This window comes from Osmia bicornis, chromosome 3 (genome assembly GCF_907164935.1).
Source record: "Osmia bicornis bicornis chromosome 3, iOsmBic2.1, whole genome shotgun sequence".
In the NCBI taxonomy this organism is placed as follows: domain Eukaryota; kingdom Metazoa; phylum Arthropoda; class Insecta; order Hymenoptera; family Megachilidae; genus Osmia; species Osmia bicornis.
The window spans coordinates 5,621,723-5,648,402 of NC_060218.1; the positions used below are offsets into that span (position 1 = coordinate 5,621,723).

Here is a 26,680-nt window from a genome sequence, read left to right on the forward strand (position 1 = left end):
AGGTCCAATTATTGCTAAAATATGATTTATTGCATTTGTTGCACATATCTCCCAATGCAACCGTATGCAAGTTCAACTGCACATTCTATTGATCGAATGAACGGTACCCGTTTCACGTTCTATCGTTCTCGTCTGGCTGGAAAAGTTCCCATTACTTTAACATGGCCCCGAATACAATGATGTAATCGTATTAGGCGTTTTATCGTGACCAAAGGTAGGAGGCATCAAATATGCATTCGAGCTCGCAGCGAACAGTCACGTCTCGAACAACTACCGTTCTTTTCTCTCGATTTTTCTCGGCACGTTACCGTCGTAGCCCACCGAAAGTAGGATGAATAACGTCCCTTAATTTCGTTTCACCTCGTCTCCTATGCTTTTGTAAACCGCCTTTGTGGCCTGTGATGGCTATCCAATTCTATCTCTTGAAAATTTGACGGAAATTCAGGCATCAAAGTAGAACTTCGAATCATTTCAATATCTATCTAGTAAATTAATCGAATATTAACAAAACTTTAAAGAATTAGTATAATTTTCAAAATTCTAAAAATTCTAAATTTTTTATGATCTTAACAATTTTTTAAATTTAATTATAAAAATTTTCATAATCTTCAAGAAAATTTGTAGCTCCCAAAATTTTCAAAATTTGGAATTTTAATTATTATTTAAGACGATTATAAATTAGTGTCCTGATGCATAATACCAGGTAATTGGAAATAAGTTGACAGTACACCTGATAATGTCCTTTTGATTTATGGAAATAGTTTCCTATTTCCGGTCTCGCTATCGACAGGCGAGACTGTACCTCGTCTTCTTCTGATGAATAGTCTTTGTTAATGGAGTTACGTCGAAGCTGAGCGCCAGTTAATTGCATTAAATTAACCAGAAGTTTGAGGCTGAAGAATAATAGCCGTTGTTCCTTGATTTATCGTAGTGATTTGTTGCTCCGGCTGCTTTTGTTGCTAGAAGTTGATTTACTTTTATAGGCAGTTCATAAGGAAAAAGTTCTAGGAGATTGTGGGCGAAGCAGAGAGAATGTACTTTCTTATTAAAATTAACGGTACACGATAGAGTGATCTTAGATCAATCTATTTAAAATTTTTTACTAATAAAAGAAAGACTTTTTTTGGTTTAATTCACTTTGTCCTGTAAATTGACCCAAAATGAACATTCAGTGATCAATACTTTTTTGATACAGTTTTTTATTTATTAATTGAAAGGTTTTCAAGAAAGTAAAGTAATTTGAACGATCAATGATCGATGGAAAGATTACAGTTACAGAAGTTGAAAATAACAGTATTAAGCATTGGCGTAACTTAGTAGGGACTAGGGTGGGCCTAGCCCTCCAAAACTGCAGACTGCTACCCTCACAATTTAAAAATTCTAAGATTCTAAAATTCTAAGTATCTAAGGCTCTCAAATTCGAACATTCTAGTAAGATTTTTTAGATTCTAATACTAATATTCTGATATTCTCAAATTCTAGTATTTCAGTATTCTAGGTTTTAATTAAATATTATAGTGGTCTAGTATTTTAGTATTCTAGTATTCGTGCACTCTGTCATTTTAATGTCCTAGTATTCTAATATTCTAGTATTCTAATATTTTAATATTCTAATATTCTAATATTCTAATATCATAATTTTCTAATAACCGAATACTCTAATTGTGGACTTGGTCCACCAAAAGGATGGCCCTAGTTACGCCAATGGTATCGGGTTTTACGAATATCCTCGCCAGGAAATTGAAGAAATTACGCGTCATGGAGAATAATTACTTGAAAAGCGGAAGAAAGTGGCGGTGAAAACCTGTATTTTTCTTTTCCTCGTTTGCCTCGTTACTTTTGGAAGTCGCGATCCTTTCAAACAACTTTTCGTTCACCCTTTTTTTCCTTCATCCCGACGGTTAACCGTAAAAAAGTAAACGGAAATGTAATTACAATGTCCAGGGGCGAATATTTTGCGGTTGGTCTCGTGACATCGAGGCTTTTAATTAACTTTTCCATAGGTCGACTCTGTGGCTATGGTTTCGGTCGCTGAAACCACGCTGCAGAGGAATGTATGCATTAATTCTTGGAGGCTCGGTGTTCCACTTGTGCGGTCGTGGATAAAAGTTCTTGGAAAAGCTTTAACATTGCCTCAATAGAGCTTTTTTTTTTATTTATGAAACAAATTTTGATGAATCAAAATATTTGGTCATTTGGAGTTTAAATTTTGTAACTTTTATAATCTGGTTTATAATATGGTAAAAATTTTATTTTATCAAATAATTGGTGAAAGAAAAATAATTGAAAATGCTATTAATGATAGTAAAATGTTTATTTTGAGAATTAATTAACAAATTGTCTGTAGGTGTTGAAAACTTACTTTTATCAAATAATAAAAAGAAGAATAGGTAATATTAGAAGTGCTAATTAGGGCAGTGAATTTTGAAAGGCAGTTTGGAAGTTATTTTGCTACGCACGATTATGTTCGTGGTCTTGGGAAAATAATTGTCTGGTGTGAAAACGTGACGAAAATGCGTGGGAGTTCGGTGGTATCGATAGGTTGAAAGGCGGAAGTGTGGAAAGACGTTAATAACGAGGTAAAATTATTCTCCTGCTAAAATTATAGGAGAACGATGGTGCCACTAGGTCTTTCTTTATTATCATTTTTCATAATTAAAATTATTGAAAATCATGGATGGATTGTATAATACTGAAGAGACTATTAGTTCAATCATTTTCTGCTGAATCAATACTTTGTATGATATAATTAGAAATTCACATTGTTAATAGAATTAATAAGAATAAACTATATTTTACTCGATGGCAGCGATTTTATGAAATAAATATTTTTAAAATATTCAATTTAATATTATGAAGTGAATAAATTAAAACATCAACAAAAAGTAAAATTAATTTAGTTTAATTTTTGAGAGATTTTACAGAACTTTATTTTCTACGAAATTTTCATTTTCCAATTAAATTAATATCTAAAATGAAATTAATAATAAAATAATATCAAACGTCTTATTGGACTATGAACCCCTTTAATTAGATTTTCTTCATTATTTTATTATAATAAACTTCATATTTAATATTTTTAGTATTCAATTTAATTTTGATCAAAATCACCTTTCTTTTATTTATTATTAAATTATATTATCGGTTGAGGAAGGAAACGAGCAGCATAAGACTGGGATAAATTCAGAAAATCTTCGTGTGGGTTGCCAAGATGTGTGTCAAGTTTCCAGAACTGGAAGTGACATTCGCTTGCTCCACTTTACCAAGGCCCTTGAACTCCTTTTTGAGTTCTCACGAGAACTCATTCGCTCCTCTGATCCTCGACGGCTTTTGTTTAAATCATAAAAGATGCATTAACCCTTTACCCGGTCTGTTGCAAATCGTGTTTTAAATCGCCTCGTTCCCTTTTTCATTAGCTATCTCGAGGAAAGATTCAGCTTTCTACTATGGAAATGATAAACAAAGGCCGGTCTCATTTTACTTTGAAATGTTTTATTATTAGCTGTGAAGATTATAAAATAATGCGATGCTTGAAATAATCAGAGCATCACCTCGGATGATTTTCTTCTTATAGAAAAAATACATAATTTAAAATTCCTAACATATTTTGTGCTTTGATAATAATTAAATTCATTATTTCTTTTTTAATTACTCATGTTCAAAAATTACCTCTACATCATTTAATTATAGGAAAATTGTTACACTAAATTTATGTATGGTTTATTTCCGTTTTGCCTCGGCTCACTTCTGCATTAAAAAGATGTTTAATATTATCAAGATTCAGTGAAAGGTGTGCTTCCGGTAAATGTCGTGGGTCAACTCTGACCCCTATGTTATGGTAGGTCTTTCGGATGATTTCAGTGTACAGTTAAGGTCATTGATATTCAGACATCTATGGACGGTACTCTGCGTTCCAAACTAATAACCATTGGAATATAAAAGAATCGATAATTATCAAATGACTTTATTGCTGGAATGTGAACCTATTAAAATTTATAGGTATTTCAGAATATCATGGAGTAAAAATTACCATAAACCATAATTATCAAATATGGGGGGGGAGGATTAAATTTTTTCATAATTCATGCTAGTATTATGATAATATTAAATCTAATATTATCTTTTTCACATTATTCAAAATATTTCAATATTTATTTAAAAAAACAAAATTTAAGGGCTCAACTGACCCTATGACCATCTTCTAGTTACGCCACTGCTTCTGGTGTTTAATATTGAATACAATCTTATATAGATCAAACCATAGGAAGTAACTAGTCATTGATTTACGATTGCACTGCATTGTTGCCGTTAACTGTACCTATGCAAGAAAGTTTCCTCGACAACCGAGGCGTGTGAGAAGGGACGAGTGTTGTACCGTGGCAGGAGGCCGCGGGCTAGAAAGTAGCCAGCAACTTATTGCGGTTGCTTGCCTCCTGCATATCTCGTTGGAACAACTTTAAGTCGACTGCAACGGCATTTACCGCAAACAGAATCCCACCGCGGTTCGAACTGCTGTTAACATTGACATCCTTGGAATTTGATGAATTCTTATCACACACGATCCGTCATGCTTGTTGATTCAACGCGATCAAATGATGATGCCAGAATTAATTAACACCAGAAACACCGAGTCTCACACGTAACAATTCGTTTCTAACGTTTATTTCTCGATATCTTTATTAATGCTTATTTCTAATGTCTTTATTCAATTAAAATCACATCTTGAGGACTAATTTTGAAGACATAAATGAAAAGAAATAATTATTTAGAAATTTGTTAGATAAGAAAAACAATATATAGTTAATATTTTCTAGCTGGTGTCTTTGATATTTTTAAGATTTACACATTGATCAGCACCACAATTTTAATATATTCAAATAACTGAATTAATATTTCATAAGAGATAATGAATAGTGAAATTCAATTTTTTTTTGAATTTTTATTTTTATTGACAAAAGTTTTAAACATTCAACACTACGAATCAATGTATAATGCTATGAAGATTGCAATAAGTATCTGCAAATTTTTAGATGATTTGTAAAAATTAAAAATTTTTTGTTAATGACATAACAGAATCACAAAATTGCACTCGTGATGCATTAATTTAAAGCTTAAAGCTTGCAGAAAATGCCTATACAGATTCTTTATTAATAATTTTATTAATGAGCTGACGATTTCAATTTTCACTCAGGTTTCCATAGAACATTCAATTTCAAATCTCTCCATTTGCAAAGGACATTATTCATGAATTACAGCAACTTGTCGGTAGTTCCTCAATAAAATACCCAACACCATTAACACGGACTCTGAAACTCGAAATTCAATGCTACGAGCGTTTCCTTGTTCCTATGTTACCGTGGATCGCCGACTCTCGGGATCGTGTTTTGCACGCAAACTCGGTTTTGTAATCTAACTCGACGAGGTTTCCTCGTTCGAGAGGTGTATCGAGCTTGGAATGCCAGAGCCTTGGACACCCAACGGTGAAACTGAAACTGGAACTGGAAGTGGAACTTGAACTGGTGTCGTTCGATGGGACGGTTCTAGGTTCCTTCTCCTTCCGATTTTACCCGGTGTCGCCTCCCTTGTCCCGGAAATAGCGATCGAAATCGATTTAAGAAACCGCTTTGCCCTCGACTCCCCAGAAATATGATCGAATAACTCACTCGGTTAACCGTGAACACGTTTCGCACGAAATCCTTCTTCGTCTTCTCCTTCTTTTTGCTTCCGGTTAACTGGAAGATTCATTCTTTTGTGCTGTTTTAGTGATTCAGGGTAAGGAGTTTCTTTTTCTATTTGTTATGGTGTATTTCATTGTGATGAACAATTTCAGGATTGTATATTTCGTAGAATCTTTCATTTTTGCTATTTTAGATCATTTTTTACATTTAACCATAGTGTTTCAGTCCAGAAATGCTGTAAAATTATTCATTTTTAAATTATAATTAGTATTTGATAAAATAATATAAAAAATAATGGTTTAAGAAATTAAACTTTGATTATTAAAATGTTAATTTTATCGTGATAACTCAAATTATTAAAGTATCTCGTTATTATTATTATTATATTTTCGCGCCATTTTTCAAATACACAGAAACGCGGGAAAATATTCAAATTTAAAATTGTAATTAAGAATTTGAAATATTACAAATACTTAATTAATTTGTACACCTAATATTTTCGAAATTCCTTTTTTACTCTCAGAGTAAACCGGAAATGGATACCCGTCGGTAAGAGAAACAGGAATATAACCTACGATCGGTGAAACAGACTTACCTGGTCGCGATAAGGTAGAGAGCTACATTTGGTGTGTTGCATAATTGACGAATGCAATCATAGGCGTCAGCATAAGGATGCATTATGCATTTGAAACTGAAACATTATTTCGAAACTTATTGATCTAAAAATTTCTTTTCTTAAACCATTGCGTATTTTCTGTATTCTCTATAAACAAAAATGTTTTTTGAATTAATAAGTTCACCTCGAGTTATGTATTAAAAAAAAAAAAGGAAAAAGAAAAGGCACACAGCTTATCTTGGAACGAGACGCTTCTTGGCGTAGTCATGCCAGCATCGAGTGCTCGTCGAGTACCTTTAGAAAGCTTGGAACCCCTCTAGCCGAGACGATCTCACAAAGCCGCTTTTCACGACGTCACTTTTGCCTTCGGGTTCCCTCAATAAAAGAAAAAAAAATACATTCTTGGCCAGCGCGTAGTCACCGTGTGTTTCACGGCTACTCGAGACCCCCTCGAACTCTCTCAATTTCAAAATTCAATGCGTGAGACGAGAGAGGCGTTGCTCGGAAAGTTTGCGATTTATTGGCCTCCGGTGTATTTTTCTTCCATTTTCTTTTCCCCGTATTCAGATTTTTCGAATATTTTTCACTTCGACGTGGAAGTTACTTTCAGCAGGATGTTCATATTTATCTATAAAATATATTTTAATATTGAAATAATTTTATATGTTTGGATTTGCGAGAAGGTTATTAGTGAGCTTCTATTATCTGAATATCCTAGTTATCCAAACTATGTATCTACATAGTTCAATACCATGTTTAAGTAAATGGAGTTCTACTGTACCTCACTACATAATTTCCAATAAACGTTTCCCCATAGAAACCCTACATTTATATAGGGTGTCATGTGTACCTGGTTGCACAAGCAGGAGGCTGGTGATTCTCAATGCAAAAGTTAACTGAAATTATAGAATGAAATTTTCTCAGAATAGATTTCATATTTGAGAATATTAATTGTCAAAATTCATCAATATTTTGTTGTAGCTAGTAGCTATTTGTGATAATCGATCAATATGCTTAACAGTTCATTTATAATCCAATAGAAATGATCAAATATAGGAGTGTTATAATTAAATGATATGATATAATATAATATGAATTATTCCTCTTAATTATGAATTATTATAATCAGTATTACGAAATTGATTCCCTTGCCATGTCATCATAAATTCATTATCTATTTATTTAATTACATACTTTATGAAGTATCTAATATATAATTACTCTAATATCTAATATTAGACACTTGAAATAATAGAAAATAAAAATAACAAAACATTATTTTCTTTAAATAAGAATAACTTCTAATAGAATTTTCAGTAGTTCCAACGTGTAAAAATACATTTATGAACATCAGTTCATAACTCTTAACTTTTATAACGAGATGACTTGATAAACCATCTATCTTATTCATAAACGAGGGATCATGAAGTACGACGTAGAGTACACTTATCTCTCGATCCCATTATGGATAAATTCGGTAAAACTATAAAAAAGAAGGATGATCCGTAGACGAAAATCCATGGCGATTCGAAAGTCGTAATATCGTAGGCAAGGCACGTGTTGGCCATCTGCATCCAGAGGAATCGCCCTTCTAGTCGCTGACTACGCTCCTGCAACCCTTGGGGACGATATATATCTGGGATTGCGTAGGTCGTAATACGTCGTTATATCCGGTCTTGTAGCGGAAAAGCCTGCGGTGGAAATTTGCTGGTCGTTGGACATTTTTCTCGGGAAGGTCAAATAGGTAGGAGGCTTATTAACTTTCTTCGATGAAAGAGTCTTTTCGTACGCCGTTTATCGATCCGATGGATTCCTTTTCACCTTTTCATGAGGCTTGTTCTCGTTTGCTGTTCGATGTGTCACATTCAGAAGAACTTGGAACGTTTTTTCAAAAAATGACAAATGGTCGCTGGAAAATTTTTTCGTTGTGGAATATATTCTTTAGAGAATGTTAAATTTGATTATCATTCGCATAAGAATGATTTTTTCTGAGGTTGGCCAGGTCTTTTAGAAATGTAGAAATTTTTGATTTTTTAGAATTCCAGAATTTTCTATTTTGGAATTTTGTAATTTGAAAAATTTGAGATTTTAAAACTGTTGAATCTTGGAATTATGTTATAGTTTTATATTTTTCCAAAGTATATAAGAGATACCACCCAATCTGCAAGTCATCAATCTTTAACCAACCCAAAAGAACCAATTTCCTTTTCAAGCTCACATTCAGCACCCTACGATTCGCCCTACCCAATCAGTTGATCGAAAACAGTTGCTGCGAAAGATGAAAGAAAAAGTCAGTCGATAATCCAGCGATACGAACATTCTCGACGAACAAATTTTCTTTTCAAATGTCACAAAGCAACGCTGCTTTCCATCTGCCATAGACGGAATTATAGAAATAAGAAGTGAACACTATAAAGGGAGTCCTCCCTACCATAGTTACTTTAAATTATTTTATTATTAATTCTATTAAAAATTAATTTTCGTTGCTTCTATTTTCAAGAGAATTTCAAATATCAAAGTATTTTATTTATTTTATAACAAATCAATATTTGTTGTTGGTTTTTAAGAGAATTTCAAATATAAAGGTATTTTATTCTGTTGAATGGATATTCTATACCACAGTTTTCGTTTTTTGACCGAGTCCGTGGATGTCTGTTATTGACACCTCGGAGTTTTCCGATTTTCAAATAAATTAGGTGAAAATTTCACCATAAATTAATATCCACGATCATTTCTCTATAGATTTCCATGGACGTCAATTTTATTCGAAACCCATAATTCCTTTTCTCGCTTACACGTCCAAGTCGCGAAAGTTTCTGAAATTCGATAAATCATCGGCCGATTTCTTTTTCACCTAGTTCTGTTTCGCGGCTATTTCGCAGCTCTGTTATCGACAGGTTTGTTATACCGAAATCAAGAAGCGAATAATCCAGAAACTTTGTTGGAAATAGTATAATCGTAACTGAATGAAGTTCGATTCCGTTCGACCGTAGCTTTTCTGATACCCGTTTATACTTGCATATAAAGAAATTTATTAAACAGAGAGAAAATTTTATGATGATTATAATAATTGTGTAATTTTTTTTGTTTCAGGTAAGTGAGCCGTAAAAAACGTCTATCTCTTTATACATCATTAACGTGAGTAAAAATACATCCAATTATTATGTTAATGAAGATGAGGATCTTTTGTATGCTGTAAATTTTGTGGCATTATGTGTTTATTAGAGAAATTTTTACTCTAAGAAAATTTAAGATGCATTGGTGCATTTGAAACTGCAATTGCACTTTTCTGTTTAATGAAACTCTGTATTATTTTTGGCTGTATCACATACTTTTTGTAAAAATTAAAAAATTGCATCGATTAGTGCAGTCAAAAGTGTATGACTTCATTTTAAAAAGAAATGCAATTGCACTTTTACTTTGCAGATGCATTGATGCACAAAAGTGCATACATTTAATTCAAGAGTATACGTATTTCATTCAATACTATTTACTTTCATTTCATGTAGTTTTAAAAGTACTTAAAATACCTAAATTTCATGGTATCCAATTTGCATATTTTTGCATAACTTGACCCTTTATACACATACATAAATGCATAAATATTCCCAATTTCAATTTTCAAATTTCCAAATTACTACTGTTTAAAATATTTAAATACAATATAAATTCCCTTATTATTCCTTACTTAAACTCATTTTCGATTCGAAATGGCAAGACAGCAGAACACACCCCTCCGGACATTTGCATCCCCCTTTCACGCTCACCGAATTAGCATTACTCGCGTCCGCTTCGAATTCTATTATCCTTTGACCCTACGTCGGGATTGCCAGCAACCAGCGGCGAATCTCTGTTTCGCGAACCCTTGAAACTGTTTGCAAAAAAATCCTGCGATCGTCATCCGATTTCAAGTTAACCCAACACTCGGCTCGATCGAACGATCGCGTTTCTTCGATTGTACGTTGATCTCTGCATATCGGGGACGAAAAAGCTGACTTTCGTAACGGTACTGTCACTGGTAACACGGCTTGGTTGGCCTGTTCTGGCTAAGGTCTGGTCTAGACAGTAGGCAGGTCGATATCTGCCACCTCCACCATCGAGGAAGCTGCAACACATGGTCGTGGAACGACCACCGACACAAGGAACACTTGTATACACCCTGAAGAAAGATAGACCAAAAATAAGCTAAATATTCGCGATGATGCTTCAAGACACGTCTGATGTTTACTTTCAGTCATTTTGAATATGTAGGATGTTATATGATTTTATAAGTGGAGATACTATAAGAAAATATAAGCAGGAAAATATCTTTTAAGATATCGCAGACAGATGGAAAATTTCCATCTGAAAAATCACCGAATTACAGGCGCAAAAATTTTTTGCCACCGTCTGAAAATTTCGTCGTTTTCGTCACCGATTGATCATTTATAACTGTCAGCGAGCCACTTATTTCTTCGTGTGACAAAAAAATCGAAACATTCTATGCGAGAAACATCTGCTGAAGAAGTAACGCAACAAACCATTAATAACCGGATAAAAATTGATTTTACGACGTTTAAGATATTTATTTGAAGACCACAGACCATTCAACAATTTTTCAACGTATAAGGGAATGAAACTGGAGGGAAGTTCAGGTCTATATTTTTCACAGGCTCATGAAAAATATTTATAGTAAAATGTTTGTATTTTAAAAAATGGTAAAAATTGTAAAATGGTGTATTTAATCACCGACTTTTTTATGAGCTATATGAACTTCGAGTAATTAAGTTATTTAAAAGCTTATAGTACGAAATTTAAGTAATAGGCAGTATTGGTTTTGGTTTGGGGAGTAAGGGTTGGACTACTGCTCCGGGGGTTGAACACCCAAGGACATCTGAAATTTAACTTTTAAAAATGCGTAATGAAAAATGCAGCATCTTCGAGCTAGAAAATTTGCATATGCATATGCTATTATTGAGTAATGCATTAGGGTGAAGGGGGATTTCGCCCCGGGTGACAGTCGCGCCAAACTCGACCCTGGTAGTAGAGAACCCCATAATTCAATATTGCAAGTGTCTTGAAAGTTATGGGAATTTATATCTAAGGAAATTTTTATTGATCATACGAAATTGAAAGTAATTGAAATGAGTTAATGTTGAAATTTCTTTGGAAAGAATTCTCTCACGGTGACGTTGTTACGCGGCGAAGAAAGATCGTGTTCTGTCGTTGATAAGAGGATGCATTCAGTTCGCGGTTAGGAAAGACTGATAATTTATACACCGGTCTGGTTGCAATGCACCGGTGCACTTGGTCAGGTTGCACCCGTTCACCCGTGCTTTTCTTTCGCGCTGACTCGATGTCATAATCGAGAAACAACCGCGTTTCATAATCTCCGTCGTCATCTCTAGTAAATGCGTATATACACGTCGTTAGTCTAACGAACTGAGAAATTAGTTGTTTTCCTGCGAAACGAGGACCTGCCAATTAAATCTTGCTCATTAAATTCGGTTATTCAATGGATCCTTCTTAAATGAGGCTTCTTTGAAATTAGTCGGGAAATAATTTATTTCAAATTTATTCGAGCGATGAAACTAAGACGGTCTGTAGAGGAGTACGGGTACCCGAGATGTCGAGTAGAGTCGGAAAAAGTTGGAAAAACTTAGGTTGGTTCCCGAATCGTATGAATATTCGAGTAGCTCGATATCTTCGGTCTCGATCAGAAGAAATCGAATAGATTCGATTTAATTAGATCCGAGTTTGCTCGAATTTTTCCAAGTCCACCAGAGCCTCTAACTTCGGGTACCCGCACAGTCCTAGTGGTTTGATTAAACCTAAAAACGCGCACTTTTAACACTTTGATGGTCGCTTATTATATGGGATCGATGACTCTTGCAATTTTTATATCGGAAATGCGGTTGTCGTGGAAATTACGTGTGGAAGTTTAAATAATGTAGGGTACAAAATTACTAATTTTTAAATTATTAAAGAATTTCGTACATTAGAAAATAAAATAAACTTAAATTTAAATTGTCCTTGTCTTAGTGATTCATCAGCCGAAGGTGATAATTAAACTATTTTAAAATTAATACCATGGTTGATTTCAAAAGTGTGTCGTATACGAGGAAAATAGCATTCAGTTAATCGCGTAGCACCTTAATTCGAGGGAACTCGCCTCGCAGAAATTCAACGCAAGGTCGATCGGCAATTACTACTTTGACGTTTCGTTTAACAAAGCCTGAGACAATTAACGTTCACGGCTTCGAGGGGACTAATTGGCAGGGACACAACGAGCGAGAAAATCCGTTTGGAACCCTTTCTCATGGGGTGCGATCGATACAATGATAATTGCGAAAAATACGTGAAATATTATGCAATGCCTTTCTGCCTCGCTGTACTTTCAGTAACTTCATATTTTATCATTTATATGATATCAAGTAACAAATGAAAGCGCAGTCTTCATTATTAATTAAATTGAAATACTTTCATGTAATCATGACTTTGATTTGTAATATTTTACTTTAGCATTCTGTAGTTTATTTTCGTTTATGGTATTTCTTGCTAATTCCAATTTGAAAATTATCAATTTTATACTGTACATTATTAGAGCTGCTAAAAATAATTCTCTTAGTAATTTTTTTTTTGACATAAAAAAATTCAGAATTTCACGTAATTCTATATCCAAAAAAAGTTCAGAATTCCAAATAATTCTAAATTCTAAATAATTCCAAATTCCAAATTTTTAATTGTTCACAATCTCAAGTTCCAAATAATTCCCAATTGAAGTTTGAAATTTCAAAACCCATCGTCTTTTGAGACAAAATTATTCACATTCCCTTGACTGAAAAATATATGTATAAAAATTTTCTCATCGCTATAAATTAACGAGATAAAGAATACACGAAAGATAAAACGTTGGCACTGATATCAAATTCTCAAAAGTTGATATAGTATGTCCCCGTAGCTCGGTTACCTTGTACCCATACGCATTACAAGCTTATGGGTTTGCATGAACATTGTGCTCAACGAGTATGGTGTTTCGTGAGGCTGACACAAATTGCAGACAATTTTCTCTCCACGATCCAACCGCTTTCTCTACCTCGAAACGAGACGAATCTGGTGGAAGAGGCAGAGAATGTGAAAATCATATGTAATGGGAAGTAGAGACGGGTATGGGGTACTTCAGAATGATGAGTAAAAATTCAACTGGACAGAGACGAATTGGTCTTGATATAAAAAGCACCTTTTTTTATCTAAAATGAAACGCAAAATCCTCTCTGGAGTATATTCCATTTTTGTATTCTCTGTTACAAAATTTACTGATAAACAAGTACGTTTGCTCTTTTTTAAAATTTTTATCGTGAAATTTAATTATGTGATATTGTAGAAAATTTAATCTATTTTTAGTGTGAATAAATTAATGTGAAATCCTAGGATATTGAACTAGAAAAATAATAATTTTAATAATTAATAGTTTGCAGAGGAATATGCAGAGGAATATACTTTAGTTATTATTATTATAATATTAAAAATACTTATATTTTTTTAAATTGTGAAAAATGAAAAATTGAAGAGATACTAGAAATAGTTTTATAATTCACTGTAAATACAAGAGGAAACCGATTTATAGTGTAAAAAGGAGGAAAAGAAAACGGAACGAAGTATTGATTGAACAATAAAAGAAGTGACCAAGAATTTTTAATATTTTTCCCAGAACGACATCACGTTTCTCGTAGTTATAGAAAAGTAATAGATTTTACGGTTAAGTAAATGAAGCGACGAAATTTATAGGGATGCTGTTCTCATGATTTCAATTTCTTCGAGAAAACCTGTGGACGTTAGTAATTCAATTATCGAACAAAAATATTTCCTTGTGATTAAGGTACTGTTGCCAGTGCTCATGCAAACCCATAAGCTCCTATTAATCACAGCTGTTCCTTCCAGATCCCACGAATCGTTTAATTTCAATTAATTCCATTTCCCTTAACATTTTAATTATGGAAAAATTCTAATTATATGATAGCAAATTTTTATACGAAACTGGCAAATTATATTTTCCTGCTACTTTTCAAATACACAGAACCATAGGAAAATATTCAAATTTAAAATAGAAATTAAATAAGGTGTAATACTAGAAGCATCAAATTAATTTATATCCTACCTAATAAAATGATAGAACGAAAATAATAAAATTTCAATATTAGAAATTAGGGAACACGAAGTATTTATGATAGATAGAGAAGTTTTACTGTTTCAAATTGCATTAGTTTTATTGGCCACAGCAATTGCTACTGTTTCCTGAGGTTTACCACTTTGCATTCTTAACCGCAGCTTGAAATGATCGTACCTGGAGCTACACCTGACGCTATTCCTTTTGTAACAAGAGAGCGAAATAGTAAGAAAACAGAGACGGTGAATTGTGCAATACGAAACGAGTTAATAGAAAAGCGAACAGAGAGAGAGAGAACATATTGAAAGATAGAAAGAAATAATATACAGTAATAGAAATGGTTAGAATATGTAAAAAATTTTGTTATAAAACTTTTTATTATTCATTGCTTTCTAAATATTTTAAATTTCAATTGTCGTGCAATTTTTCAAAATTATTTTTTGAAATTTAGTAAAAATTCTTAATATTAGATTTCTTGACTAATTCTTTTTGACTAATTTTTCAAAACGATTTAAATTTAATTTCTTGTCATTTTTTGATAATATTTTGAAAATTTTTAATAGTATTCTATAACATATTTTGCAAAGTATAATCGTTTTATGCTATGAATTACGGTCCACTTGAATAACGCTGTAGGTACCTGCATGATTTTTACTTCACAAGCATAGCTTCTGTTCGCACCTGCTTGTATCATCTTATCCACCCGTATAGGCAGATACCATATAAATTACCAGACTAACAGTATGGCGTGAAAGGAACACCATAATGTGCACACAATTCTTCATTGTGTCCATTAACCAGGTAATTGCTTGTTTCATTCTTAACATTCCATTGCCAAACAAACTGACAAATTTTGCAACGTAATCTCTTTAGACAATTTAGATAATTTTCCTTTTTTCCTTTTATGTGAAACAATTTCCAATTGACATATTTACCATAGTAGCAAAATTCCAAAATTTTAATATGTAAAAGGTCTAAGTTTCTAAAATTCTGAAATTCTCAAATTCTAACACTTGACATTGTTAACAAAGTTAAGAGACTTGGCCCACCTCAGAGTAAATTGCATTGCTTTAAAACGACGTAGATATATACGTGTGTTGTTCGCTTAATAGATAAGCGAAAAGGTCTTTGTAGGATCAGAGCGGGTGTCTTTTTCGCTTTTATTAATCTTCTAGATGTTCAAACACGATCTTTTACACGGGATTCAGAGCGAGTGACTTTTTTATCCGGACGGAAGAGAAGGATTGCAGAGGTGGTTTCGCCAAAGTAAAGATGGATCCGCTAATGGAACTTTTGTTATCGGTAGGTTCAAGAGAACCGGCTTTCTTAAGCAAAAAGAGAGAACATCCCTAGAGGAAAAAAAAAATCTCTTTTAAGCTTTCGCTGGATCTGGAACTAGATTTCGCGATTGCAGTATTCATTTCGATCAACCGTTTGTTTTCTTTCCTTTCTCATTCTCTACTTTTTCTAAAACGGGATAAACTTTGCTGCGAATAAATTTCAAATAATTTTCAAAACAATGGAACATCTAGAATTATTAATTCTTAATTTATTTTACTATATCATATAAAATACAGAAATCCATAAAATATGCAAATAAAATCAGAATAATTCATTAATATTCAAAGTTGAAAATTGCAATATTTATTACTATTTTTCTTTTTAATTATCTAAAAATTTCAAAGTATTATTACTTATACTATTATACTATTTTAAATTTGAATATTTCTGTGTATGTATTTGAAAAGTTTTAATAATTGGAATTGAATCTTCAATTGAACAAAAAGGATGAAAATTAGCAAAGGATTTGAAATTAATCAGTTCACTATCATAATATAAATAATTCAATGAATTGGTAAAATATTGAACAGGAACGATTTCAATTAGAGAATAAATAGGAGAAACAAGAAGCAGGATTTCTCTCCATAAAAGCTTATGAATGAAAAAACTGCTAGAATCGTATTATGGTTAAATGGTGTTTCACTTGTTTCGTCTTCAACTGTAGAATTCATTAATGGCGCAGCATTTAAGATGGTCGAATCGATTCGATAGTTCCTGCGGTGATTACAGCTGGCTAGGATAATGCTCGGCAGTAACGATAGCCAAGCGATTCAACTTCGCTCGTTTACCCGACGCGGAAGACCAAGGAAGCGGAACCGGAAGCGGCTATCGTTCGGATAAAAAGGCGAAGCACGCTAATTAAGCCTTCATTAATGAGGGAACCCGGTGCGGGCGTACCGAGGACGTTTTCTAAGGAATAGGCTGTCGAAGGTTCAGGAAAGCCTGATTGTCTGATATTTTATAGAACAATTTTTAATATTGAAACACGTTGGTTGGGATGGAATAACTTAAAATATTATTTAAAGAAAAGAAATTTAAAAAGTAGAGTTATCATAGGCAAACAAATGAGATGAGAGCAAATAATTTTTTTTACTTTAGTCCATTTTATTTTATTATAATTTTGTTGAATTATCAAAATTAAATTTAGTATTTGAAATACAAATTATATATAAAAAAAGAACAAATTTAAGGTCTAAAGGAATTTTATTAGATTAAAATTTTCAGCAGTTTTAAATATTTTCTAAAACATTTTATGATAGAAATAGTAATAAAACAGTAATAAAAAATATTTTATTTTCATGTTCTTTTTTTATTTTTTTATTTTGTACTTAAAATTAGTTACTCAGCACAGATATTTAATTGATTACACTGCTCCCTATCCTACTTCTTTATTCGAGGTGTATAAACAGTAGTACATAAAAATGTTAATTTTTAATAGCATCCAAGCCACAGTTACAGACAATACCAGAATACGAGATACTTTTCATTCAAACAACATAGCATTTCCTTGTTGATCGTCATTTTTATTCTTCTCTTTAATATTGCGGATGTTACTTGAATTTTATGCGTTAATTAAAGCAACGGTTCTGTAGCTGGGAGAATACGAGAAAGAGAATACGGTAAAATACAATAAAAAATTCAAGTTGAAGGTAGCGCGAACAAAGACTCCAATGATTTATGAAATCTGGTGAAAATTCAGTAAATGAGACTGCTCGAGTTTCCAATTGTTGCCATGCTATTATATTATTAGGATCGTGGATGTAATTCTTGAGTTTTGGAGTTGGAGAATTTAATTTATATTTATCAAAATTCTCAACTTTCTCGGAGTTTCGAAGACTCTCAAGTATGTAATTAAATAAAAAGAAATTTAGAGGAGAAAGTATTTAATGACCGCTGCAGACCATAAGATACGTGAAAATGAATCAGTATTAATAGTTTCCTGGATGATCACGTGTAGAGATTACGTTAAACTTTTTTATGGGGTCATCGAAACCGTTCTCCTACTGCTCGTATACCCGCGACGAACTTAATTAATTTCCTTCTTCTCACGATCGTCCTTATCTTTCGACAACTCATTGGTTTCCACCCGTTCAGATCAGATTGTTCCCGCTTTCTCAGACCCACCGAAAGCGAAAAAGAAAAAAAAATGAATTGCTTAACGCAAATTTCGCGAGACAACACACGCAGTTGTTTGATTGCCCCGGCACCGAACAAACTGTAATCAGAGGCGTGATTGCGATAATATTTGCTCTGTGAGATATTCTAACAGCAACGTGTTTGGTAGTTTTGTTATGCACTCGCGTGCACCGTGGATGCATCTTGAATGCACTCAAACAGATTTACAATTTATACCATAAGAGATGAAACACTTTTCTTAAACATCAATTAATTTTACATATATTTTCTTTTAAGTAAAATATATATAAAATTACACCAAATTCTCATCATTAAAATTTACATTTTCTTTTAAATAAAATGGAAATTTTAAAGATGAAGATTTGGTGGAATTTTGGGTTTAATTTTGGCTGCTACATATTAGTTGAAAATCACTGCTCTAAGGTATAGAAATAATATAGTCATGATCATGAAGGTATTTTATTATTTGTTTTGAAAGAAGGTATAATATTGTTTATTGTTGATAAAGAAGCAGCTTTAAACCTGGAACAGGATTTACGATGCACTTTAATCTGTAATATTATCTATGCATCATCTTCGTCGAGAAGCATTACCTTTGACTTTTCCATGACTCCTCGTAGCTCTGGGCGTCTCCTTTGTAGGTGTTGGAAATATGACTTCCTGTTTGTTATATTATAATCCGTGTTGTTGTTGTTCATTTTTTTAGAAATGGGCTTTTTTCATTAAAGGATGCAAATTTTGTACTTAATTAACGAAGCTTTTTACTTTGCGATATGATGAAAAATTTATTAAATATTCTTATTTTATTGGAATGCATTAATAAATTGCTGTCATTATTATAAACTTCTTTCTAATATTCGTGGATTTCTGTGGTTGATATTTCGTTTCTAAATGAAATCCAGGAGCATCATTTTTCCAACGATATTAAATGAAATTTTTTTTCATTTCATCCGATAATGCATAGAGGAAGGAAGTTTATTAGTCCTTTCGTGAAAGTAGTTGAAAAGTTACGACAAAGTAAACAAAGATATATGAAACATTTGAATGAAACGCGAGTGATTTAAAAGCGGTAAGCCACCGGCTGCTTTCCCGCGTTTGTAAGTTACGGTGCATGCATAATTGCAATTTCATTTGCACAGCGCAGGGCATTCTTGATGCCTTTTAATGAAATGTGGCTCGAAAGAATTTCATTTCGTTCGTATTCACGGCCTTGAGGAAACCGTGAGACTCGAAATAATTGAGCCGTTCAGAATAGCAAGGGCAACTTCACCCGTCGCTTCACTTCAATTCATTCTTCACCTTATGGTTATATTGATCCATCTATTATATCATTTCTTATCTAATCATTTCAAAAATTATTCAGTTTATTTTCAAAAATATTTCACTGCTTACAGTGTAGAATTAGAGAAGGGGAAAGTCTAAGAGGGTACAACCCTGAGCCTTCTTCTAAGCCTCCCATTTAAAATAAAAAAATATTCTATGTAACTTTTTTTTACTATTACCCTTTTTCTTAACGATTGAATATTATTTAATTTTATTTAAAATAAATTTTAAAAGTTTGGTAGTACCGAGGTCCCAGAAATTTTAATCCGCTCCTGACTGTCCAAATTATAATTTTACTAATTATTATATCCAAAATTAACAATATTCTGCTCGAAAAGTAAGAAAAAAAAGAATACGAGTATTTTCCTCTACCCTCAAGCACCCTAGTGTCACTTAATTATTCCAAAAAAGAAAGAGGGTGTTTCAATTACTTCAAGAGTACAATTATAAGCATAAGAACTTTATTTTAAAAGTCTGTTCGAATGGTACACAGCATGGGAGTGCAATCGAGTTTCTTTGTTAGAGAATTGAAAGCGGTAACGTTAGAACGGCCTTGGATAGAACTTCTTAACGCGATGGCGCATCCTCGCGGTTAATCACTTTTTTAATTGCACCTTGCCTAAGAGCAACGGTGTATCGGTGCGAGCCGCTGGAAACGTACGTTTTCCTCTGTTTTTCTTTCTGTTTTTCGTTCGCACGCCAGGGAGGAAAGGTCGAAACGGGAAAAGCAAACAGCGTCGCGGAAGGCTTTTACGTGTTTCATTTTTCCCCTCCGCCGGGTTTAATCGACGCGCGGACCCTTTTGCTGGAAGTTTTATTTGCACTGGAAAATTTACTCGTTTCCGTAGCAAGGCGGAACGTGGCCCTACCTTCCCCCACCGACAGCAGAATCACCGTTTTTCCTTGTCTTCTATCCTTTTTTTAATTTCCTAACTGCATCGAACGACCTCCACACGAACTTACTTTTATGTTACAGCGAGTTATTAAATTTTGTTGGATATTGAAAAGAGGCGCTGAATTTGCTATTCGAAATTAATATTTCAGTCGTTTCAAATTGTAGGTCGTTTTTGGGATGAGGAACTAACGATTGTCTTCTATCGTGTCGTCTGGGTTAATGTGCTTTGAACATTATGGGGGTGACATCAAGGTCTTGTTAATCGGTCAATTTCGTTTTTTTGAACGAGTTCAATGTATTGTTGTACGAGGTCATAAGTAACATTATCTTGATCGTGTATTGTATAATTAATCTTCAAATGGATTTGTTAGAAATTAAAAGAGAAACAGCAATCATTTGATATTAAATTTTCAACATTTTCTAGATTTTTTATAATTATTTTACGCTTTTTGTTCTAAAGAGTTATAAACTATTTTACTGAGACACTTATTGCTTTAAAAAGTTAAGAATAGTTTAATATATTCTGTGTTTTATATATCATTACATTATAATAAAAAAAGATATTTGATATTACAAAAACAATATCATTCAGAAATAAATTCAAAATTATTCAAAAATTCTTATTAATTAAAAACTAGTTCTGATTTTCCATTTACAGAAGATAATCATATTAAATAAAACATGAAATATTGTAAACTTTTATATTTAAAATTAATATTATAGGAAAAAGCGGCAATATTGAAAAGGAAATTCAAAATTGAGGCCCACGAAGAATTCGGTGATTGGTACGCGCGTTAGCCGGCAGAGTGCGCATGCGCGGCGAGGGTCGAGCAATAAGCGGCAGCGCGGGAGTGGCAGTATAGTTTCGGTCGTCGCGGCGCGTGGTTCGGGGTGAGAATTGTGTGACGTTTGTGGATCTTCCCGGTGGATGTGTCTCGTTGTGCGTGCCACATACATGTTCCCCCACGTGTTTAACCAACGAATTTCACGGTGATTTCGCGGCGAATCGTCAGTCCTCGCGGTTTGTTGACTCGATTCGATCCGCGGTGTGTTTGTTTTTCCCGTGTCGAAGTGCAATCATCTGTGGATTACCCGGAGCAGCTGCGACGAAGAGGTTATTTGACCGGTTGGACGCATCTGATGCATTGACGATCCGTGAACCAGGTTGATCGATCGTCGTTGCAGATTATATTTACCACGGCTACGACGGCATCGTGTGAGGGATGATACTCGTGATTTTACGATGATTAACCCTTACGCGATAGCATTTCTGCGCATCAAAACGCGCTTCGACTTTGAATCCGCTTGATTATGCGCCTGCTTATAGAGGGCGCTGCGGTATCGTGCAAATGCTTTCCGCGGTAATTGAGGCCTCGAACGGTGCTGCGATTAAAAGGAGACGCGAAACGGGGTCATTGTTTGTTTACACTTGAATCGTTGTGTGCAGAGGGTTAATCGGCGTGATCATGAGATTATATTATTTTCAACAGAGGTTTCTCTTGACAGACATCTTTGGTGAGTCCGACATAATTTCTTGTGGTTACATTTCGATTTTTAATTGATATTTATCAAATTAGAATTTGATTGATAATTTCATATTGAAGGATCGCCAGTAAATAAATATGTAAATAGGAATTATATTCGAGAATTATGATCTTAGTTTCTCTTAAATAACATAAAAATAAATTCTCTCAATGCAAAATTAAAAATTTCATAAATAGGAATCTAATTTTTGTTAATAATAGAATCCCAAGGTTCCTACAGTAATTTTGCAATATTCTTTCAAATATTATTTATTTTATCATTAGATTAAAAATTATTAACTATTTCAAATTTAGTAACATGTAAAATTAATGCTTTAAAATCAAAACCAAAAGTTTTCAAAATATTTTTTCTTAACAAAAATCCTAGTGAGAGGGTTAAGAGTGTCTTTTAACTTTCTCTTGAAGGTGACTCAGACTGTCTAATTGCAAAATTTTTATCTACATAAACAATACAGTTCTTGTTTGCATTCCTGAGTTAGGTTCTCAAAAATTCATTTTATATTCCATGACAGTTTTCACTTTTGAGAAAGATGATAGCTTTGACGCGTTATTTTTGCTGGTAATTCGAGAACTTAAAGACATAAACAAAAGCAAGGGATGAATATTATTTCACCTCGTTTCCAAATCACTGATAGATTTCTGGAATGAAATCCTTTGATCCCGTGTGATTTTATCGAAAACGCTGAACGCGCATACACTCGATGAAATAATCTAAATTGAAGAGATGCACGCTTCGTTCGCGTATCAATCGCTTCGTAATTAATAGCCTGATACCAGACCCAGCACCAAGCTGCGCACCGTATTTGAAAACGAATCTCGGATTAAGCTGTGAAAACAGAGAGTACGTATCGAGTTTGTTTCTGATTTTTCGATAACAAATTTTCGAATCAGAGTGAAACTGAGCGATGTTATAACTGCTAAAATATACTTGGGTTAATTAAAATTTGAAATATATAGCTAGCGAGAGTGAAATTCTCGTAAAAGGGCTTTCAGCTTTTTTGCCTGCCCTTGTAATTTAGGTATAAATAATTAATTCTTGAATACTGGATAGCTAAGAAAGTTTACGAAGCAAGGGGTTAATCTTAGGGGTATGCAAAGGTTTTCATAAATTAGTTTTATGATAGATTTATTCATTCTAAGAAAACGATTTTTTAAGAAGATATTAATAAAGAAAATTGCTTAGCAAGAAATAGAATTTTTTATTAGTTTAATTACATATAACTTACATTAAATATGAAATATTAGTATTTTCTTATTATCTAAATTTAAATCAAATTTAATTAAATTTCTTGCTATTAAAATATTCCTATAAAAAGTTTTTCATGTTACTTGATTAATATAATAAAATTTTAATTGTCTACTTATTGTGTAGTTGTCTACATCTTGGTAATTTTCACAAAATTATTTTACTACGTTAAGCACATAATGAAAAACCGAGAAGTACCATTATTATCTAATAATTAATTGCATCCTTGATAAGCGTTATTATTAAGTGTACCAGGCATAGTTGCTTTAATTATAGTACTTAACGCGTTAAATCTACTAAAAGTATTAGTATTCACTGCCTGGAATAATTGGAGGACACTTAGATGAACGGTTCTGGGAAACAATACCAATTTAAAAAAAAAACACTACGTTTCACATTTATGTAATATCTTTTTTAATTCCCTGTTGCAAAGTTACCGTGTTTCAGATTACAATTGGTAGGCGGTATATTGAATACAAATATGAATAGATATGGATAATCCATGTCATCAAAATTCAGTACGTAAACCGCAGCTTAAAATCTGAATTAAAAAAAAAAGAGAGAGAGAAATTATGAATGCTCCAAAAAACATCCCTTTATACTGCTTCCTCTATTCTGTTCCACGTGCTAATAAATTTAAAGGGATACATCTAGTTCTACATTTCAATAATTCTTTTCATAACAAAAATGTTCGTAAGCCAAAGTCGAGCCTCCCAGTCACGTCTTAGTTTATTACTCACCGATAAAAATGCATTGTATCCTCGTCTTATTCATTTTCTTTTTTCTCACAAGAAACACAATAGAAAATGTTCGAACGTATAACATATAGACGGTCTCCTATTTTAATTTAAATTCTCTTTTCTGATGGAAATTTGAATTTAAATTACGATTTCCAGCCGTGTTTTTTTCGTTTGCTCTAACGGAGAAATATGTGTGTCAACAGGAACTTTTCGCTGTGCACAGTGCACTTGCACTTTTAAGCACTCGTTTCTGGTCCTTGACCCAATTGACATTGTTCTGCCACGCGAGCTTGCTGCAGTGATTCGTTCAAATTTGAATCTGACAACAGAACGCGGATCTAATTGCATTTTCATTTCCTAATAATCCGAAATTATCGAATTTTCGTGAAACACTTCGTTTTCTTAACACCTTATTAGAATTGGAAAAAATATATTATCAAGGTCCTCTTTAGTGTATCACACCTGAATTTTAATAACAAATGAATAACAATTTTCTTTTCTGGTTCTAGCAGGGTATAAAATTTTTAGATTGTTGTAAATCAAATGGTCAATTTATTCATGAAATCAATATATGTATCTGTTAAAGCTAAAAATAATTCATAGCTGTGCATTATGGTTTGAGATATTCGAGTAATAATATTCATCAAACTATAAAATCCAAACGAACATAGCATAGGTGTGATTTTACGATACTTTTATGTGATGCAACTGTGTCAAACTTTTTATATCCCAGAATAGCTACTTGATATGCAATAAAACGTATTGCATAGATTGCATAAATAAATATAGATTAGATAGTTTATTTTGAATCCTCAGTGTGATATTCTAATAATAAAATTTACATATTTTGCTATAATAAGAATCAAATGCACAGACTGTAACCTATAAAGTTTCTCATTTTCGCGTTTACTTTTCTCATTAAAAGTCAGAATAAAATTATTCGAGTAAGATAAATTTCACGTGTGTTCATCCTACTGTTACAATACTTTATTAAATCAACATTCGTGAGAGAAATTTGAGAAATTTTCCTTAATTGAAATATGAGATAGAATATGATTCAGAATACATGACAGGACAAATAAAAAGTTACATAGGCAGATAGAAGTGCAATAAACGCGACGGCTAGAGAACCGTTATCTAGGAGAGTCGACTCGCAAGAATGGAGTTCAGGATGCATAGAAACTTTGATTAGCAAGTTGAACGGATGTAACGTTTTAAACGCAGTCTTGCATATCGATAATGCCTGGCAGAGATCGAAATTGTCTGGTTGCACGTGCTTTTCAGTTTGTTCGTGAACGCGTGAACGATCAACAGGTTAGAAAGTTAACATCAAGTATGGATAAAAAAAAATCTGCAGACCTTCAGAATACTATTGAAAATGTGTAGCAGCTGAAAAGTTATTTTAAGAACAAATTTAAATTTTTAAATTCCTATTGTAGCAAAATTCATGCTTTCAAAATGTTTAATATTGAAACTAAACTGATTTAAATAGAAATTTCATTAAAATTTCAGAATTCAAAATCTGAGAGTTTATTCTTTTTGGTTGAATTTTACTTTGGGGCACACGAAATTATTGATTCTTTTGTACGTATTCTACTAATATTTAATGAGAAAAGTTCAAAAATACAAGTTTTAATTAAGAATTAATAATTAATAATTCAAGCTCTTTTTAAACCAAATTGAGTAACTACTTAAATATTGTAATGTCTGATTAATAACCGAAAGCGCTACTTAATTTCGTCTAAAGTTTCCTATTATAATTACACGAATGCTTCTCCACTTTTAAAATCATGCCGTACGAAAATTGTATTCGTAAAGCAGGTGTTATAAGAGGGTTACGTGTATAGAAACGAGTCCGCGAACAAACGATTCGTCCTCTGAGCACGCTCGTCGATGCGTTTGTTCGTTTTCCAACGCGTTGTCTAGTCTCGCGCGTTTTGTTACACGTCGTTGACTCGCTTCCTCGTTTCTCTCGCTTTTTCGCCTCGTACCAGCGAATACACGGCCTCTTATTTCTCTCAAGTGGAGCACACGTCGGAGAAACGCGGCTTGGACAACCAGCCAGAAACAATACCTCGTGTCAGGATGCAATAATTAATTGCAACCGGTGTATTCTGATGGTTGGTATACACCGGTCGAGCGATCACGATTATTGTCGCAATTATTTCCGCGGAAGGTAAACACCAGTGGCCTCGTCAAGAACGCTGATGAGATATTCGTGTTTTTGTATCTTGTGTACAGTACGTCTTATTCATCAATTCTCCCTTGCAAATTAATTTTGTAGTATGCAATATTCAGATTTATTTATCCTGTTGATTGTCACGCAGCAGCTGTTGGAAATATTGTTGCATAAGATTTCTATTTTGAATAGATTTGATCTGTTACTAAAGGGGTTTGAGAATCCGAAAATATCGAATTGGATCGGAATTATTCGGGTCAAGTATAATTTCTAATAATATAAATATGTTAGTCATATTGAAAGTGGAAATTTAGATGCCATTGAAATATAATTAACTTAGCAAATTAATGTATTAATAAAATTTCCATTTCTTATCTTACTGTTAAAATTTTCTGTAATATCTATTTCTCATTAATTCACAGGAAACATTTGACCCTGAATATAAATTTTCGAATTATATTCCTAGTCTAATGTTCATTACAAAATTCGAAAACAAGAGAACAAGTGAAATAGAAATTAACTAGAAAACAATACCGTGTTAGTATGCAAATAAGGAATTATTTCGAGAAACAATGAGCGCACGAAACTATCTCGTGACGTGTAATCCTTAGTTTCCAACTTCTAATTTAACTTTTGTAGATAAAACTTCTATTCGTTTCTATCATTGAAATGAATCAAAAATACATTTAATATCAGTATGAAATGCAAACTGTTAACGTACTTATTCTACAAAGTAAAAATTGCTATTTACCGATTGATGTAATAGTATCGAGGGAAAATTTACTATTACGATTCAGATGTTCAGCCTAGGATAATTTATGACACGGTTTTTCCGA

General features: G+C 33.0%; 1 protein-coding gene across 9 annotated transcripts in view; it reads left to right on the plus strand.

The window, feature by feature from the left end:
• LOC114872640 (rap guanine nucleotide exchange factor 2-like) overlaps window positions 1-26,680 on the plus strand; it is a 160,349-nt gene that overhangs the window by 59,057 nt on the left and 74,612 nt on the right. For 6 of the 9 annotated variants that reach the window (XM_029180044.2, XM_029180086.2, XM_029180153.2 and 3 more), the window contains exon 1: window positions 21,015-21,249. The exons of the other annotated variants lie outside the window; for them this stretch is intronic. The gene's annotated coding sequence lies outside the window, so the exon portion shown is untranslated. Of the gene's footprint in view, window positions 1-21,014; window positions 21,250-26,680 lie in introns of those variants that run through there. 9 annotated transcript variants of the gene reach the window in all.